Source organism: Capsicum annuum, chromosome 5, assembly GCF_002878395.1.
Source record: "Capsicum annuum cultivar UCD-10X-F1 chromosome 5, UCD10Xv1.1, whole genome shotgun sequence".
Taxonomy (NCBI): domain Eukaryota; kingdom Viridiplantae; phylum Streptophyta; class Magnoliopsida; order Solanales; family Solanaceae; genus Capsicum; species Capsicum annuum.
This window is the reverse complement of record NC_061115.1, coordinates 13,617,698-13,638,820: the sequence shown is the minus strand read 5'-3', so window position 1 is coordinate 13,638,820 and position 21,123 is coordinate 13,617,698. Positions and strand designations below refer to the sequence as shown.

The 21,123-nt window shown below is 35.3% G+C and overlaps 1 pseudogene; it reads left to right on the top strand.

The window, feature by feature from the left end:
• Nucleotides 1-1,419: 1,419 nt before the first annotated feature.
• LOC107853858 lies at nt 1,420-21,117 on the top strand (annotated as a pseudogene).
• Nucleotides 21,118-21,123: the final 6 nt, after the last annotated feature.

Here is a 21,123-nt window from a genome sequence, read left to right as displayed (position 1 = left end):
GCTTCACTTAATGACTACTACTTGTTTTTTAAGCACTCAGGGGATTCCATTTCAATTGTTACAATATATGTTGATGATAGCTTAATCACAGGAGATGCTACTAATGAAATAAAAGACCTCAAAGTTTTCTTTCAAACTGAGTTCAAGATTAAAAATCTAGGTCCTTTGCATTATTTTTTGGGAATGAAAGTTTTAAGAGAGGAACAAGGAGTTATTTTGAGCCAACGGAATTATACCTTGGACTTGCTTAATGAGTTTGATGTTTCTCATCTTCCTCCAGCTTTCTCTCCGATGGATCCTTCAGTGAATTTCCTGCAGAATCAACCAATCTCATGTCATATCCTAGTCTTTTTAGACATCTCATTGGCAAGCTCAATTATTTAACTCATACAAGACCAGGTCTATGCTTTGTTGTATTGATCCTTAGCCAGTATCTGCAACAGCCTAGTCTTGATCATTATCAAGCAGGCTTGAGAGTGATCAGTTACTTGAGAACTAACCCAAATCAGGGGATATTCCTTAATGCTTCTTCGTCCTTTTCTCTTCATACCTACTGCGATGCCAATTGGGCTTCTTGCTGGACTACACGCCGATCGGTTAGTGGGTTTTTCATCAGATTGGGTGGCTCACCAATTTCTTGGAAGTCGAAGAAGCAATCCTCCATCTTTTTTTCATCTGCCGAGGAAGAATATCGCTCAATGCGACGATTGGTTTCTGAATTGACCTGTTTAACAAGATTACTTACCGATCTAGCAATCCCTTCACCAATTCCTGTTCCAATTCACTCCGATAGTCAAACAACCTTACATATAGCTTGAAATCCGGTTTTCCATGAGCGAATGGAGCATTTTGATCTTGACTACCACTTTGTTCGTCAACAATATCTCTTCGGCTTGATATCTCTTTCCTTTGTTCCATCTAAAGATCAACTCGCAGATATCTTCACCAAATCTTTTGCCGGACCCTCTTACCATTAGAATTTGTGCAAGTTGGGTTTCACTTCTTTCCCCTCCAACTTGAGGGGATGTTAGACAATATAAACATGGGCCAACTTCGAATAGTGGGTCCCTTTATTTTAGCTTAGAAGAGAAATTTCTTCTTTGTCCTTTTAGTATTTTAGTTTCATTGTTTAGTTTAGAAGAGAAGATTATTTTAGCTTGTATAAATAAAGGTGATTGACAAGGAATATAGAAGAGAAGAAGATTCCCAAATATTATCTCTTATTTTAACAAACACACTGTTCCCTGAAAAGTAGTCATATCGATCTCTTTGATATGTATTTTTCTCAGAAACGTCTGTTTCTTGATAATTTTGAAGGATGACCCAATTTGGTGACCTTTTGGAACCTGTTTTCTCTTTCAGTTGATATTGTGCACTGATCAATCCATGGTACTTCTTGTTTCTTTACTTGAAATAAAGATGGTCATTTATCCAGGGGCGTGGCTTAGTGGTCATGAATGCAGTGTGTTACGCACCATGAACTTTCGGGTTCAAATTCTCAGCAGAGATGAAACACTAGCTAGGTGATTTCTTTCCATCTATTTTAGTCTTGATGGATAAAGTTACTCGATACCTATTAATGCTGTTGCTGGTGGAAGGTGGTAGTACTTATCCCATGGAATTAGTCGAGGCACCCACCGGACATCACAATTATATAAAAAAGGAAAGAAAAAGAAATAAAGATGGTCATACAAGTTAAGCGTTCATAATTTATGTTCTGCTTGTAAAAAAATGCATTTGGATATCTCCATATCCTAATTTTGAACCAGATAGAGTTACAGGCTTTTAAGGATACGTCGACTTTCATGTTGATTTTATTCCTTTTAGGTGTTCACTGAATTTGTTTACTTTACATTTTGCAGATTCTTGAGTTTCATCAACGACGTCTACCAACTTATTTTTTTAATATGAAAAATCAACTCAGCAGATATTTATTATTGAATGACTAAATAAAGTGTGTATCAAATTTATATTTTTAAAATATAATTAATAAGAGTAATTTGATAAACTGAAAGTCTAAACTATTTTGAAATGATGAGAATAGTAATTAAAAATTCACTAACTATTCAATTCTTATTTAATTGACTATTAGTCTTTCTAGCTTCTCTGTCCTTTGAGTTTCTTCTCTTTTTTGGGGTTGGAATATAGTAATATTATTTAATCTTGTATTTGTCTTTTAAAATTCATTCACTTAATATCTAAACAGCCTACATTCACCATTGCATGCATGGTCTAATCTTGCTGTCCTTATGGAGAGAAGTGATCTTGTCAAGGCCTTAAAGGTCTACAAGGTATGAATACTCATACCTACATTGCTTCTTTGTTATTGGCATTATATATAACCAAACACCTTTAACTTTGCCTCAGCTGACAACTTTGGAAATGCTAATTTACACATATCAACTTGGTTAAACTTGGCCATGTAAACACACTTTTCTGAATGTGCATTCTCAAAGTTGAACTATTAACGGGGCCAACTTAAACCAAATTGAGGTGTCTATATGTGCATTATATTCTTCAGTTGAGGCTATGCATTTTGTCTTTGTTATTAGAGTAATCATGTTTGATATGGCCTCTTTTTGTGGTTTTTGTCCTCTCTAGGAAACAATCAAGTTAAAACCAAACTGCTCAGTTGCTTATCTTGGCATAGGAGATGTATTCAAGGTAAAGTAGTCCTCTTGCATTGTGCTACTAGCAGTGGGGATTTCAGTTATAGAACTCAAAATATAAAAATTAGTAGTAAAAATTTAAAGTAATTTTAACCTTGTATATGTTGGATTATTGGGTCTTTTTCCTTTTTTATGTGGATAAATGAAACCCAATTTGGACCAATTCACTTTTGCCCATAGGCCCAATTACTATGGGGCGTATATATTGATCTTTTTAGGTTTTATTCACCATCACAAAAAAAGAGTTTTTTCAGCAGCCAAAGAGAGACAAACTAAGCTGATTTTCGCACCTAAATTCCAGCCACAACTATCAACTTCAAATTGCGATTCCCGCTTCGTTTCTTCTCCGATTGAATTGATTTTTGGATTGTTGTTCCTCTCATCTCAATCTTTGATTAGGAACTAATGGATCTTGATTTGGTGGCCTGTAGATCCTGTTCTTCATTCCCGAGCAGTAGCTGCATTTTTTGTTCTTTCACTCCTTTATTTCTCTAGTGTTTGGTGCTGTGGTTTATATATTGTTTCTTGTTGTTTGACACTTGTTTTGTGGACATTTTGAAGAACAATATTAATCCTATTTGGTGATTATAATGGAGGTTTGGTCCTGTGGTTTTTTACTCTTCACACCGAAGCGTTTTCCACGTAAATTTGGTGTCTTGTATGATTGCCTTTATTTTTGCCCTATCGTATTTGTGTGGTAATTCATTTATTGCCATATTAATTTATTTTTCTTGATTTGCTTGTCTCCTCTTAGTTCAAATTGGAAGGAAAAGTTTAGACTTGAGTATTCTTTCGCTGCTACCCTTTCGGGCTCTTTCATAGTGCCCCTGTCTTTTCCAACAAAGTAGTATCAGAGCGTTGGTTGTTATTTATTGTTGATTTGAATGATGGAGGCAAATATGAGCAAGATGATGTGTTTGAATGGTAGTAACTATCATATTTGAAAAGGCAAGATGAAAGATCTTCTATTTGTCAAGAAAATGCATCTACCTGTGTTTGTGTCTACTAAACCTCAATCTATAACAGATGAGTATTGAGAATTTGAGCACTTACAGGTTTGTGGTTATATCAGACAATGGGTTGAATAAAATTTTAGAAATCATATTATAAATGAGACACATGCAAGAAGTTTGTGGGACAAGCTTGAGATACTTTATGCTTTGAAGACTGGCAATAACAAGTTGTTCCTGCTTAAGCAATTGATGAATATCAGGTATAAAAAGGACAATCCTATTTCTGATCACATAAATAATTTTCAGGGTGTCCTTGGCCAGCTGTTCAGAATGGGTGTAAAGTTCGATGAAAAAATGCAGGAACTTTAGCTTCTTAATACTCTGCCAGACTCTTGGGTGACTTTTTGAGTTTCTTTGACTAATTCTGCTCCCGATGGTGCTGTAATTATGGAATATGTTAAGAGTGGTGTCTTGAATGAAGAGATAAGAAGAAGATCTCAGGCCTCATCTTCTTCATCTTCACACTCTGATGTTTTGGTTACTGAAGAGAGTGGGAGAAATAAGTCCAGAGGTATGAATATAGAGATAAAACTAGAAACGAGTCGAGGTCCAAATTGAAGAATGTTACATGTGACTATTGCAACAAAAAAGAGCATATCATGAAATATTGTTACAAGCATAAGGGAGATATGAGATGACAAAAAAACGAAGACGATAATGAAAATCGTGTTGCAGTTGTTGCTAATGATGATCTTCTTGTTGCTTGTGGTGAGAATGCCATCAATCTTATTCATGATGAGTCTAGCTGGTTTGTGGATTCTGGTGCTACTTCTCATGTTATGCCAAAGAAAGAATTATGTTCTTCTTATACTCCAGGTAATTTTGGAATGTTAAAAATGGGCAATAATGATAAAGTTAAAGTACTTGGCATTGGCACTGTTTGTTTGAAAAGTAACAATGGTTTCAAACTAGTTCTCAATAATGTCAAGCATGCTCTAGATGTTCGCTTGAATTTGATTTCTGTAGGGAACCTTGATGATGAGGGTTATGTGAACGCCCTTGGTGCTGGCCAGTGAAAACTTACTAGAGGTTCGATGATTGTGGCTCGAGGTGACAAGTTGTCTAACTTGTACGTATTTTAGGGTTCTACTTCTAGAGTCTTGATAAACTTGGTGAAGAATGATACTTCATCAGAGTTATGGCATAGAAGGTTGAGTCATATGAGTAAGAAGGGGATTAATAGTTTAGCTAAGAAAAATTTATTTTCTGGAGTAAAACAAGCAAAGTTGAAGAAGTGTGTTCATTGCTTAGCCGGTAAACAGAAAAGAGTTTCTTTTCAGAGTCATCCGCCTTCAAGAAAACTTGATTTGCTGGAGTTGGTGCATTTTGATTTGTGTGGTCCTTTTAAAGTAAGGTCTCATGGTGGTGCACTTTACTTTGTGACTTTTATTGATGGTCATTCTCGCAAACTCTGGGTATTTTCTTTAAAGTACAAGGATCAAGTACTTGATGTGTTCAATGATTTTCAGGCCTTGGTTGAGAGACAGACATGGAAGAAATTGAAATGCATCCATTCAGATAATGGTGGTGAGTATATTGGTCTTTTTGATAGATATTGCAGAGAGCAGGGTATTTGGCATAAAAAAACTCCTCCAAAAACTCCTCAGTTGAATGGTTTAACAGAGAGGATGGACAGAACTCTAGTTGATAGGTTTAGATGTATGCTTTCAGATGCTAAGCTGTCAGATTTCTTTTAGGCAGAAGCACCTAATACTGCTGCTTATGTTATCAATTTATCTCCTATTGTTGCTTTGGATGGTGATGTCCCTGACAGAGTTTGGTCTGGTAAAAATATTTCTGAAGATCATCTTAGAGTCTTTGGGTGTAAAGATTTTGTGTATGTTCCTAAGGATGAAAGGTCAAAGTTGGATGTTAAAACTAGGCAGTGTATCTTTATTGGTTATGGTCAAGATGAATTTGTCTATCGTTTCTATGATTTGGTTGAGAAGAAACTTGTTAAAAGCTGTGATATTGTGTTCTTTGAAGGCCAAACAATTGAAGATTTTGACAAAGCTGGGAAAGTTGATTCTCAGAATAGTGAGAGTCTAGTTGATGTTGATCCAGTTCCTTTGACTACTACTCCCGAATAAAATCTTCATGATGATGAAAATCAAGTTGATAATGAAGATGATGATCATGTTCAGAATGACCAGCATGATATTTTTGATGCTCCAGTGCAAGTTGATATGGTTGACCAACAACCAGTTGTTGATGTTCTAGAGAGTTCTCTCAAATGATCTACTAGAGAGAGAATACCTTTATCTCGTTGTTCTCCCAATAAGTATATACTCTTGACTGATGGGAGAGAACGTGAGAGTCTTGATGAGGCCATGGAAAGTGAATAAAATGAAAAATGGTTTGATTCTATGGAAGATAAAATTAAATCTTTGCATGATAATCATACCTTTGATTTGGTTAAGCTGCCTAAAGATAGGAAATCTTTGAAAAACAAGTGGATTTTTTGGGTGAAGCATGAAGATGGTAACCCAGTTTCATGGTACAAGGCTAGATTGGTTGTGAAGGGATTTAACCAGAGAAAGGGAGTTGATTTTGATGAGATATTATCTCCAGTTGTGAAGATGTCATCCATTCGTGAGGTTCTAGGCTTATCTGTAAGTCTAGATTTAGAGGTTGAGTAAATGGATGTTAAAACTGCGTTTCTCCGTGATGAATTAGATGAAGAAATTTATATGGAGCAACCCGAAGGTTTTGAAGTCAAGGGAAAAGAGAATTATATTTGCAAATTAAAGAAGAGCTTGTATGGTTTGAAACAAGCTCCTAGGCAATGGTACAGGAAGTTTGGTTCCTTTATGAGTCAGCAGGGCTTTAAAAAGACTACTTCAGACTATTGCGTTTATATGCTAAAATTCTCTGATGGTGACTTTATTATTGTGTTGCTTTATGTTGATGACATGCTTGTTATTGGTCATAATGTTTGCACGATTCAAAAGTTGAAGCAAGAGTTGAGTAAGTCTTTTTCTATGAAAGACTTAGGACCAGCAAAGATTCTTGGCATGCAGATTGGCCGTGATAGAAAGGTCAAGAAGTTGTGGTTATCACAAGAGAAGTACATTCAAAAAGTACTTCGAAGGTTTAACATGGACAAGGCTAAGGTTGTCAGTACACCTTTAGCTATACACTTCAAGTTGAGCACGAAGCAGTGTCCTTCCAGTAATGATGAGAAGGAAGATATGAAGAAAGTTCCTTATGCTTCAGCTATTGGTAGTTTGATGTATGCAATGGTTTGTACAAGACCGAATATTGCTCATGCTATTGGTGTTGTTAGTCATTTTCTTTCTAATCCGGGAAGAGAACATTGGAATGCTGTGAAGTGGATTATGAGATATCTTAGGGGCACTTCTAGTCTGAGTTTGTGTTTTGGTACAGGGAAGCCTATTCTTTGTGGTTATATTGATTCAGATATGGCCAGTGATGTTGATACTCGCAAGTCTACTTCAGGGTATTTGGTTACTTTTGCAGGGGGAGCTGTGTCTTGGCAACCTAGGTTACAAAAATGTGTTGCTCTATATACTACAGAAGCTGAGCTTATTGCTGCCGTTGAAGCCTGTAAAGAATTGCTTTGGCTGAAGATATTCTTGGGGGAACTTGGTTGTGCTTAAGAGAGGTATGTTCTTCATTGCGACAGTCAAAGTGCCATACAACTTGGCAAGAATTCTACATTTCATGGTCGGTCTATACACATTGATGTGAGATACTATTGGATTCGGGATGTGTTGGATTCTAAGTTGCTTGAACTTGAGAAGATTCATACGGATGATAATGGTTCTGACATGATGAATAAAGCTTCACCAAGAGAGAAGTTTGAAGATTTTTGCATGATCGTCGAGATGGAGATCTCCTCCACATAGTTGGGAGGGGGAGAATTATTGGGTTATTGAGTCTTTTTCCCTTCCTATGTGGATAAATGAAGCCCAATTTGGACCAATCCATTTTTGCCCATAGGCCCATTACTATGGGGAATATATATTGATCTTTTTAGGTCTTATTCACCATTAAAAAAAAAGAGTTTTTTCAGAATTCAAAGAGAGACAAACAAAGCTGATTTTCGCACCTAAATTTCAGCCACAATTGTCAACTTCAAACTGCGATTCCCACTTTGTTTCTTCTCCGATTGAGCTGATTTTTGGACTGATTGTTCCTTCTATCTCAATATTTGATTAGGAACTGACGGAGCTTAATTTGGTGGCCTGTAGCTCCTGTTCTTCATTCTTGAACAGTAGCTGCATTTTTTGTGCTTTCACTCCTTTATTTCTCTAGTGTTTGGAGCTGTGGTTTATGTATTGTTTCATATTATTTGACACTTGTTTTGTGGCTATTTTGTAGAATAATATTGTAACTATTTGGTGATTATAGTGGAGGTTTTGTCCCGTGATTTTTTACTCTTCATACCGAAGGGTTTTCCACGTAAATGTGGTGTCTTGTGTGATTGCCTTTATTCTTGCCCTATCATATTTGTGTGGTAATCTATTTGCTGCCATATTACTTTGTTTTGCTTGGTTTGCTTGTCTCCTCTTAGTTCAAATTGGAAGAGAAAGTTTAGACTTGGTATTCTTCTGCTGCTACCCTGTTGGGCTCTTTCATAGTATCCCTGTCTTTCCCAACAGTATACTATATGGTACACTATATGAGTGTAGTTTTAAGATGAAGGAAATTTGGATGAACCCCCTTGCGCCGTCCTAGCTTGGCTTATGCCTACAAGTGCTTGGGCGAGAATACAAAGGTAAGAATTTTTTTTGCATTTTCCAGGAATTGGGAATGCCCTAGAAGGTTATTGTGTGTTACCAGTATGCAATCCAAGCACGACCAGACTACGCGATGGCTTTTGGTGAGACTCCACTTTTCGTCTATTGAGTCCCATATGAAAATGAACTTTCTATATGATCTTGGCTAATCCTCACCTCTTGAGCAATCTTTAAATCTAATTTGGCTGATGTATACTATGAGCAAGGAAATCTGGAAATAATGGCAATACATAATTACAGGAGAGCTATTGCCTGTGATGCTGAATTCTTTCGGGTGAATAACAACCTGGTACTTAGTTCATAAAATTCCAATCCTACATTAACATTTTCTTTTCTATGTCAATTCTTTATGCTTTCCAAACTTGTTGCTTGTAGAGTAATGCTCTAAAAGAAGCTGGTAAAGTGCATGAAACAATTGATTGCTGTCATATAAGTTTGTATCGACTGGTCATATTCTTTAATTTCTTTGTTATTTATCCCTTTGTCCAAACTTATATGGCACTTTTCATTTTTTGAGAGTCAATATGACCAATCGTTGAAGCTTTCAATTGGACTAGATCAATGAAGTATTTTAAGACTAAAGTTAAGATGTTAAAAAATTCTGTGATAATTTCTGTAAGCTGCAATTCTTTTTATGTCAAATACGATGAGAAAGTACATTTTAAAATGTCGGTCACATAGTTTGAATCTTGAGAAGTGAAAAGTGACCACACAAATTGAAATGCAACAATGCCTATCTAATATTTTCTCAACCTTTCTGGTGGATGCGTGCAACAATTCCTCTCTATTCAACCAGACCATCCGCAAATACTATCCAATCTGGGATGCATTTATATAGAGAAGTAAGATTTTGCTTCGTCGTAATGATTCTCTTCTTAACTATATATTTCAATCTTGAATTTTCAGGAGTTACAATTGTCTAGGAACATGATGAGTACAGCTGCACAATGTTTTAATGCGAGTTTATCTGTTGCTCTTGCTTGCACGATAAGGTATTGTCATTAAGGTTTACAAGATTCAATCTAAGTAATGATCCATTTTATACGTAGCACAAATATCATCAAAAGAATGAAAAATAGCTTGGAGTTGCAATTAATTTGTCATGGTTTGGCGTTCCTACTTGTCAGTACTCAAGGATTCCCTGAGTAAGAATCCTCCGATCATTACTCTTGTTTGTAATGCTTTAGTATTTTGTGTAGTGACGATGTTGAATCAGCTATAAAAAGCTATAGACAAGCTTTGATGCTATGTCCTGACTTCCCCAGAGCAACTTGTCTTCTCTTAGACGCGTTACAGGTACGTTCAGCCCTTTATAGGAATTACCGGTTTCATTCAGAATTCATGTCATGCTCTGTTTACTTAGTTCTAATTTTAAGTTTCTTGGTAGATTTTTTGTATCTTTGATAGTCTTGCTTATCAGTCTGTTGCCAAGTGCTTCTTGTGCGTGAGTACACATAAGTGCATAGTTAATTTTTCCAATTTAACTTCACTGTATGCAGTGTGTCTGTGATTGGGATAACCAAGAGGAGATATTTATTAAAGTTGAAGGAATTCTAAGAAGAGAGATTGAGGTATTACATCTATTATTAGACTATTACAGGATGGCTTTTCTACAATGACCTAAAAACTCGGTTTACAATCAAATATTTATAGATATTTGGTAAATTTCTTAATACATAGTTAAGGTTCAGACATAAGCTACTGGTTTCTTTTGAATTCATAGGCGAGACTCTGGATCCGCCCCTACTTTGTTGGCTATCTTCTCATTACAATAATACTGATTACTATATTTGCTTTGACATTGTGCCCAATCACATACATCTTTAGATGTCCTTTATCCCAAGTGTTCAGCCTCTCCAAGCAACTGCATACCCTCTTGATACAATGCTTTCTCTAGATATTAGGTGAGGACTTATATATTAGACCGATAACAAGAATTTAATGATGTGAGGTCGAGATACTGACTGTTTCTTTTGCCTGTACAGTCGCAAGCATGCCGAGTACTTCTCTGTGATAGCGGCTTGCTACTCATTTTCTCCGTTCACCCATCCACCACCGCTGCTAATAAAGTGTGGTGATAGGAAAGAAAGACTGAGGGTTGAGTAAGTTTCTCTATACTACCTCTGTCTTAATTATTACATTCTCCCTTTTAGTCAGTCGCAAAGTGAATGACACCTTTCTTTATATCTAGTAACAGTTCAATATTTGAACTTCTTTAGCTTGTTTAGTCCACAAGTTTCAAATGTTTTCCTTTCATTCTTGAATACCATTACATAAATTGGGACAGAGGGAGTAATATTTATGTGTTGCTAAGGCTGACCTCTGCCATAGGCTCTTCATGAATATTTACTACTGATAATATCTCTTAACGCGTCTAGATACATGAGCAGTGACTTTAGAGATCACCCAGTATCGCATCTGATGGGTTCAGTTTTTGGGATGCATGACAAAAGGAATGTTTGAGGTTTGGACAATTTGTTCCCTTTTTTCTTCGATCTTTGGTATCACAGGTTGCTTTTGTTCTTCTTCATGCTAAATCTGTAAGTACTTCACCTAGGTGTTCTGCTATGCTCTATGTCCAAATGACGGTTCAGAGTGGGGGATTTGTATCCAGTCTGAGGTAGAGCATTTTATTGATGTGTCGTCCTTGTCATTTAATGCGACAACAAGGAGGATTAAGGAGGATCGATATCAAAACTCAATGAAATCTGCATATAGCAGAGGAGGAGAAGAAGTAGAGAAGAGGATATTTTATTATGAAAAACTTACTGATTTTTCTTTTCAAGCTGGACTATATGTAGCACTAGATCAACTAGGACAACTATCAATTCAACTGAGTGCTAACTGATTATCAAGTCATGTTCTAGTGACAGCTCATGTTTGTTACAAATGTTTTCTCAACAACCATCTAACTAACTACTACTCTTAACTAATTATCAATATTTCAATACTCCCCCTTAAGCTGGAGGGTGAAAAATACTAGAACCCCAAGCTTGGACAACAAAAAATTATGTTGAGCTGTTCCTAGTCCTTTGGTCAACAAATCAGCCAGCTGAAACTTGGTGGATACATGTAATAGATGTATAAGTCCTTCCTTAAGTTTTTCCCTGATGAAATGGCAATCGATTTCGATATGCTTGGTGCGTTCATGAAAGATCGGGTTCGCAGTAATTTGCATAGCTGCCTTACTGTCACAATAGATGTATCAGTGAATGTGACTAGAATAGTTTCTTGAGTAAATAAATCAAGAACTTGAGTATGTTATTGAGCAGTGTTGTTCTTGACCATTGAGTGATCATTGACCTGCAATGGTGTGACGGTGAACATATCCACATCACCATCATCCTGTGCTTCAGCTTTAAAAGGAAAAACTAGCTCTTTAAATGTCACATCTCTGCTTACAAACAACAATCCAGTTCCTAATTCACATAATCTGTATCCTTTTTTATTTTCACAGTAACCTATCATGATTGCTCTTCTTGCCCTCGCTTGGAACTTGTCACCTCTAGGCAAAACACTAGCCTAGCAAAGGCAGCCAAAAACTCTTAGGTGATCAATCTTAGCAGCTTTGCCATCAATATCTCATATGGCGTCTTACCATCTAGGACTAAGGAGGGCAATTTGTTAATAAGATACACAACAGTTCTTATACATTCCCCCCCAGAACCTGATGGGCATCACACTCTGAAACTTTAATGCTCTTGCCACCTCTAAGATATGCTTGTGCTTTCTTTCTACAGTCCCATTTTGTTGGGGTGTATAAGCATAACTAGTTTGATGAATAATTCCATTGGATCTAAATAAGTCAGTGCACTGGGAGTTAACATCTCATATGGAGTCTTACCATCTAGGATTGATGAGGGTAATTTGTTAATAAGATACACAACAGTTCTTATACATTTCCTCCAGAACCTGATGGGTATCCCACTCTGAAACTTCAATGCTTTTGCCACCTCCAAGATATGCTTGTGTTTTCTTTCTACAGTCCCGTTTTGTTGGAGTGTATAAGCACAATTAGTTTGATGAATAATTCCATTGGATCTAAATAAGTCAGTTCATCGATAGTTAACAAAATCCGTACCATTATCTGATCTAAACACCTTAACACATACACTACCGTCCCACATCGGTGGGTTAAAGGGTCCTTGGTCTCCTTATATGATCTTGGGCCTAACTCAACCTCAAAAGCTAGCTCATGAGGGGAGGATTGCCCAAGACCATACAAGGAGACAATTGACCCTTTAACCCACCTATGTGGGACTCCAACACCTAAGATGAGGGGCCCAACATCGAAAACAATGAACTGGGTGGGCCTGAATCTGATACCATGTCAAACTCTATGAAAACTGCATATAGCAGAGGAGGAGAAGAAGTAGAGAATAGGATATTTTTATTATGAAAAACTTACTGATTTTTCTTCTCAAGCTAGACTATATGTAGAACTAGATCAACTAGGACAAATGTACAGCTGAGTGCTAACTGATTATCAAGTCATGTTCTAGTGACAACGCATGTTTGTTACAACTGTTTTTCTCAACAACCATCTAACTAACTACTACTCTTAACTAATTATCAATATTTCAATAATCGAATACAAGTTCTTATAGATCTTAATGGTTATATCAAGGTACTGGTTGAACTTCATCCTTATCAATCTTGATTTGGTTACTTTGCGTTTTGCTTTTCTTGTTGTTTGCCTACCCAAAGACAATCATGCTCGGAAATTATATGCCTTTACTGTCCGTGAAGATTTGATTAGCCTAACTATACATCATTACCTAACTATACTGCAAGCCTGTGAAAAGTTCTCATGAGGTGCACATTTGTTGGTCTATATTCTGTATACTGTGGTTCTGCATTTATTGTTTTATATTATAAGCAGCATTACGCGTGTTACCTCTTCGAATCTGCTGTTTAATGTCCACATGCTTCAATTTTCCTTCTATGCTAAAAGATTTTTATGGATGACTTTGTTTATCTCACATAAATCAGGGGGGGAGACCTGATATATTTTCCATGCAACCAGCTCCAATCCAGGTTTCATATTTGGGGTTCCCTGGAACCACGGGGGCAACGTACATAGATTATTTGGTTACAGATGAGGTAATTTGCTTGCTAGTGACACTTTCGATATTATATTTTCTGTTAAACTTTGTCTTTATGGGTCATTTTGAGTGTAATTTCCCTGCATGCCGTTTGTTTCACCTATGAAGTACGCACATTTTTACTCGGAGAAGCTTGTACATCTCCCTCATTGCTATTTTGTCAACGATTATAAGCAAGTAAGTTGGCCATATTGATTAATACTTTAATTAGCAATTAAGAGAAAGATCTGAGCTTGTATCTACGCTGAACTATTCTAGATATTATTCTTTGCTGATGAGTCTCTTGCTGTTCTTTGTAGAAAAACTGTGATGTGCTATATCCATACTGTCAGCCAAAGCGTTCTGATTATGGTCTGCCTGAGGATAAATTCTTATTTACATGTTTTAATCAGCTTTGAAAGATGGATCCTGAGATTGTAAGGATTTAACAGATCGTATGACTTAAACAATCTAATACATAATTCTATCAATTATTTAGGAACTTGGAACTACATGATTTTCACATCAATCTAATTATAGTAATTTATGGAAGAATACATACCTGAATTCTCCATAGTTTTAGCGAAAGCACAAAAGTGTTGTTTCTCTCTCTTTACCTTACGTTTCAGAATAATTATGATGGAGCTTATTCTACTTTTGGCAGAGAGAGGACCCTTTTACAATATAGAAATAGTCAGTTATATTTTCACGTTCCATCAACGTGATTAGTGGATATAATAATTATCCACTAACAGTCTGTAATTATCCTACTAGGAGCCAGTAATTATCCTACTAACAAATTAGTCAGTAATTTAATCCTACTAGGTTACTTCCCCATATAGATTTAGGATTTAACTTATTCAATAGTTATTAAACCAATAAATAAATTAATTATGTGGGCCATAAAAATTTACATTCTCCCACTTGACACACATAATGTTAATTTAGTGGTTTAATACGTAAGTCAATCATGTGCACAATTAACGTTAAATCCAACATCATTTGTCATCGTTAAATAAATAAACTAAAATAAGTCACGACGGTTGTACGTCACTTTATTAACATAGTTCGTTCCATGTACTACAATATTAGTCTATTACCTAACATAACCTTTCAAATACATAATGGGTCCAACGATAATACTTAGAATCCTTTATGTAAGTCAGAACTTGTCATCATCATTCACAATATTATGCATACAAGAGAAAACAAGTAACAACAGAAACATATATAATTTGAGCTCAAAGTGTCAATTACATAAACATAATAAAGTGTTTACATGAAATCATTCATTGCTATCAATAAAACCCATCCTTTCAACATGTTCAACAAATGTTTTGGGCGGTAATCCTTTCGTCAAAAGATCAACAATCATAAGCTTGGTGCTAATATGTTCAATTGACACTTTATGTTTCTGGACTTCTTCTTTAACTAAAAAGTATTTCAATTCCATATGTTTAGCACCTTTCGAATACTTATCGTTTTTAGAGAAGAAAACTGCAGTGGTATTATCACAATAAATTTTCAGCGGCCTAGATATATTGTCGACTAGTCCAAGTCCTGAAATAAAATTCCGCAGCCAATTAGCCTGGACTGTGGCCTCAAAGCATGCCACAAACTCAGCTTTCATAGTGGATGCAGCTATAACAGACTGCTTCGCACTCTTTCATGATATTGCTCCTCTACCTAATAGAAACAAATATCCAAATGTGAATTTTTTTGTGTCCACACAACCAACATAATATGCATATGAATATCCAACCACATCTAGATGATTAGATCTTCTATAAGTGAGCATATGATCTTTCGTTCCTTGTAAGTATCGCAATAGTTTCTTTGCAGCCTTCCAGTGATCCATTCCAGGATTACTTTGATATCGACCCAGCATCCCAACAGAAAAACTGATGTCTGGTCTTGTACATGTTTGGGCATACATAAGACTCCCAACTATTGATGCATAAGAAATATCTTTCATTTGCTTTCATTCTAAGTTATTCTTTGGACATTGATTGAGACTAAACTTATCTCCTTTCTGAATTGGAACGGGACTTGATGAGCATTTTTCCATTCTAAATCTCTCTAATACTTTATTAATATAGATTTTCTGAGACAATCCCAACAATCCTTGTGATCTATCTCAAAATATTTCTATTCCAACCACATAGGATGCCTCACCCATATCTTTCATTTTAAAGTTATTAGAGAGATATTTCTTGGTATCATGCAACAAACCAAGATCATTAGTAGCTAACAAGATGTCATCAACATACAAGACTAACATAATAAACTTACTCCCATTGACCTTAGATATATACACCGATCAACAGTGTTTTCTTTAAATGCAAAGGTGACAATCGTTTCATTAAACTTAAGATACCATTATCGGAAAAATTGCTTAAGTCGCGTTTGGTCTTAAAGATCCATTTACACCCAACTCTTTTGCAACCTTCGGGTAATTCAACAAGGTCCCAAACATCATTCTGTTCCATAGATTTTAACTCATCTTTCATAGCATTTACCCATTTATCAGAATTGTTACTTTCAATGGGTTTTGAAAATAAAACTGGATCATCATCAATTCCCAAGTCAGTTTCTGACTCATGTAGATATACCAAATAATCATCAGAAATAAAAGATTTTCTTTGTCTTTGATATCTTCTTGATGCTACTTCTTGTGTTTCATCTACTACAGGTTCATTAATTATAGCTTCATTCTGATTAGTAGGAATATTAATTTGTTGTTCTTGTTGATTACTTTGTTGTACAACAGTTTCAGGAACAACAAATTTACAAGAAGTACAATGAAGAGGAATTCGCACCCTAACTTCTTTAATTTCCACATTACGTGGTTCTTCACTCCCACTAACTTCGCCATTCTCAATGAACCTAGCATTTCCAATTTCAACTATTCTCGTACTATGATTAGGACAATAAAATCTATACCCATTTGATTTTTCTGGATAACCAATGAAGAAACCACTGATTGTTCTTGAATTCAGTTTCTTTTCTTGTGGATTGTATACTATAACTTCTGTCGGGCAACCCCAAACATGCAGGTGCCTCAAACTAGGTTTTCTACCAGTCCACAATTCAAAAGGTGTCTTTGGAACTGCTTTACTAGAAACCCTATTTAGAAAGTAAACGATAGTTCTTAAAGAGTACATCCATAACGAAGAAAGTAAAGATGAATTACTTAACATACTCTTAACCATATCCATTAATGTATGATTACGCCTTTCTGCCACACCATTTTGTTGTGGTGTGTCAGACATTGTGTATTGAGCACATATGCCACGCTTTTCGAAGAATTTAGCAAATGAACCTCGGTGTTGTCCACTTTCATCATATCTTCCATAATATTCATCACCTCTATCAGACTTGACTATTTTTACCTTTCTATCTAGTTGTCTTTCAACCTCAGTAATAAATATCTCTAAGGCATTAATTGCTTGAGATTTTTCATGCAATAAATAGATATATTCCTAACGTGAAAAGTCATCAATAAAAGTGATAAAATATTTTTCTTTATTGAAAGATATGATATCAAAAGGACCACATATATCAGTGTGTATAATTTCAAGAAGTTGTGTACTTCTTGTGGCTCCTTTCTTTGTGTGTCTTGTTTGTTTTTCTTTAATACAATCAACACAAATATTAAGGTCAGTAAAATCCAAATCTGAAAGAATTTCATTCTTAACTAATCTTTCCAGCCTTTCTTTAGATATGTGACCTAAACGTTTATGCACAAGTAAGCAGATTGTTCATTCACCAAACTTCGTTTGGTTCCAATATTATGATGCAGAGTTAAGAGTATTTCGGCAAAAAGATTATCAAGATTCAGTTTGTATAAATTATCACAAAGAGTACCAGTACCAATGAGATAATTATGTTTAAACAAACTAAAACATCCATTACCAAAATTAAAAGAATATCCAATCTTATTCAACTTAGACCAAGAAATTAAATTTCTCGAAAGAGAAGGAACATAATAAGTTTTAGCTAAATCTAAGTGACGTCCAGTATCGAGAATCAGACGATAAGTCCCGACGGCTTCAACTGGAGCCTTCACTCTATTCCCCATGTAAATAAATCTTTCATTCTTGTTTTTGGTTTGGATTGTAAGGAATCCTTGAATAGTATTAGAAACATGAACAGTACAACCAGAGTCAATCCACCAAGTATTATAAGGAACTTTAGTTAAATTTGATTCGAGACATGTAAAAGCACAAGGCCTACCTTTTTTCTCAAATCATGCCTTACGTTTCAGGCAATCTTTCTGAAAGTGTCCAGATTTTTCACAGAAATTACACTTCCCATTTTTGTTTCCTTTCTTACGTACTTGAGATGAGGACTTGTTAACATTAAGTTATTTCTGTTGTCCCTTACCCTACTTATTTTTTTTTTTTTTAGCTCCTTGATGATTTACAAAGTTAATGGAGTGGGTTCCTTGATTCTTCAGCCTTGTTTCTTCTTGAACCAACATACCATGCAATTCATGCACGTTTCATTTGTCTTTCATGGTGTTGTAGTTCATTTGAAAAGGACCATACTCAGACGGTAATGAGTTAATGGTGCAAGAAAATTTTGTTCCACTTCCATTCCCAAAGACTTAAGTCTTGCTGCTATATTTGTCATTTCAATGACATGCTCATGCATAGTACGTGAACCATCAAACTTCATGGTGGTCAAAGTACCCATTAGTGTCCCAGCAAGAGACTTATCAACAGTTTGGGAAGACTCTTCCACAAGTTTCAGAAGTTCTTTTGCACTTTAAGATTTGGGAAGAGTAGTCTTAATGTTGCCCGCAAAATTCATTTGCATGAACATTAGGCCTAATCTGTTAGACCGATCCCAATGCTTATAATAGGACTTTTCTTCATCATTGCTAGCTTCAGTAATAGCAGTTGGCTTTTCAAAGTAAAGTGCAATATCAAGATCTAAAATCCCAAGATGGAATTTGATCTGTTCGCACCGATCTGAAAAGTTAAGTTCATTAAAAGTCGTAACAGAGGTGGAGTGTGAATGAAGGGTAGATGTTGCAAGTAAAACATGCGCATTTATTAATACTTTGAGTTACGAGTTTATACACATTATCAAATTCAGAAATAATTTACTTAAATGTATTATTAATGTTCTCCTTTGGGCGAAACATCAAAATACAACTTTAAACATAACGATGCTTAAAAGTATATTTAACACAAATCGATAATATTTAATGCATCAATTAATAATATTTATTATCTTTGAATAAATAAATAAAACTAACGATACATCAAAATTATCTCTTTAATGTTTATTGGTTATAAGAACAAATAACCAACCTTGGGGCGATTCATAAATATCTTATAATCAAAACCTTCAATTTACCCATAATTGTTAGATCAGTTATAAGCATCAAAATTAATGGATAATTAATTTAAATTTAATCTTCATTCTGGAATTAATTTAATAAAGATTCTACCACTTTGGTGATTAACAAATCTTACATGTATAATTTCAAGTCACATAAAAAATAATAAATTTTATTATTATTATTATTATTATTATTATATTTATTATAAAACACACATTCGGATTGACAATATCAATTGTCCAATAAATAGCTTTCATATTTAATATTTATGTACCACTTAAATAAAATTCCACCAGAACTAGAGGTGTTTTCATATAAACAGAAAAGATTAACAACATATTTTAGATATTATAGACGTGCATGTCATAAAGGGTAATGATGCAGCACGTGGATTAATGAATTCTCTCACTGTGCACCCCTCTGTTTTTTCAATTTCATTTATTCTCACAATTAGTCATGCTAGGTCAATAATATAAACTACAAGGGACAAATTGCAGGCCTAACTTACTAAATATTTTGAAAGGGCAACAATTGAATTCTCCATTAAAGAGAAATAACGTCATTCTGTCAGTGAACATATAAGAAATCCCAAATTCGTAATGAACTTAAATTATACATTGAACATTGTATCACACATTATTAGGATTCATAAAATTAAAATTATGTATAATCATTAGTTCCGAAAACCTGGTTCTGATATCACATGTAAGGATTTAACAGATCGTATGACTTAAACAATCTAATACATAATTCTATAAATTATTTAGGAACGTGGAACTTCATGATTTTCACATCAATCTAATTACAGTAATTTATGGAAGAATACATACCTGAATTCTCCATAGTTTTAGCGGAAGCACTGAAGTGTTGTTTCTGTCTCTTTTACCTTACGTTTCAAAATAATTATGATGAGCTTATTCTAATTTTGGTAGAGAAAGGATCTCTTTTACAATACAGGAATAGTTAGTTATGTTTTCACGTTTTATCAACGTGATTAGTGGATATAATAATTATCCACTAACAGTCTGTAATTATCCTACTAGGAGTCAGTAATTATCCTACTAATAGATTAGTCAGTAGTTTAATCTTACTAGGTAATTAGTTAGTAGTTTAATCCTACTAGGTAACTTTCCCATACAGATTTAGGATTTAACTTATTCAATAATTATTAAACCAATAGATAAATTAATTATGTAGGCCATACAAATTTACAGAAATTTTTATGACATGGTAGTTACTAGGACTGATTTAAATTGGTCAACTTCACAAGCACTTGCTATAAAACTTGTTGAATTGGCATGTTGCAGGTGCAATATCCTTAAGCGTGTGCCAAATAGTGCGCTTTGGCTTCTCAAATTTCCAGCTGCAGCGGAGAAGAGGCTCCGCGCGCATCACTGATCTTCTCTTGTGTGACTTGTTGGTTTGTACGAATTCTTGCTAATTCAGCTCACTTATACAGATGCTACTGCACAAGGTCTGCAACCAGACCAAATTATATTAACAGATACTGAATCGAAACAAGAGCATATCAGGTACAGCTCCTTGGCTGATCTTTTCCCGGGCACGTAAGAAGATTAAGACCATTCATCATCTTGTCTTGTCCGGAATATAGTTCCCATTCATTTCACGTTCTTGGATTAAGATTTTGTTTAATTTTTCCACTTTTAGGCCACTGTACAATGCACATACCACAGGGACAGATGTTCTTTGGGCTGGTCTACCAATGATAACCCTTCCCCTTGAGAAAATGGCTACTAGAGTTGCTGGTTCCCTGTGTTTGGCCACAGGACTTGGGGATGAGATGATTGTCAGCAGGTATGACCAACAACAAAATACCCCAGATAATCCCACTAGTGGGCTCTGGGGTTGAGGACAAGTATTTTATGACTGATATCTTTATATATCATCAAGAATAGTTGTTTTTTAACTTTCTTTCCTCAATTCCATTATTTTTTGGTTCACTGAATTTGGTTTACTTTTACATTTTGCATTGCAGTATGAAGGAATATGAGGAGAAGGCAGTGTCATTGGCACTAAATCGTCCAAAGCTCCAAGATCTCACCAATAGACTTAAGGCGCATGAGCTGTCCTTTATTTGATACACCGCGCTGCGTGAGTAATCAAACATTATCAGATTTACTTAATGGAATGGACCTTGCTATGTTGCTCCGACTCTCCAAAAATGCAGCCTGGTATCAGATCCTCCAAATAGTAATGCAGTTTTGGAGAGTCTGAGCGACA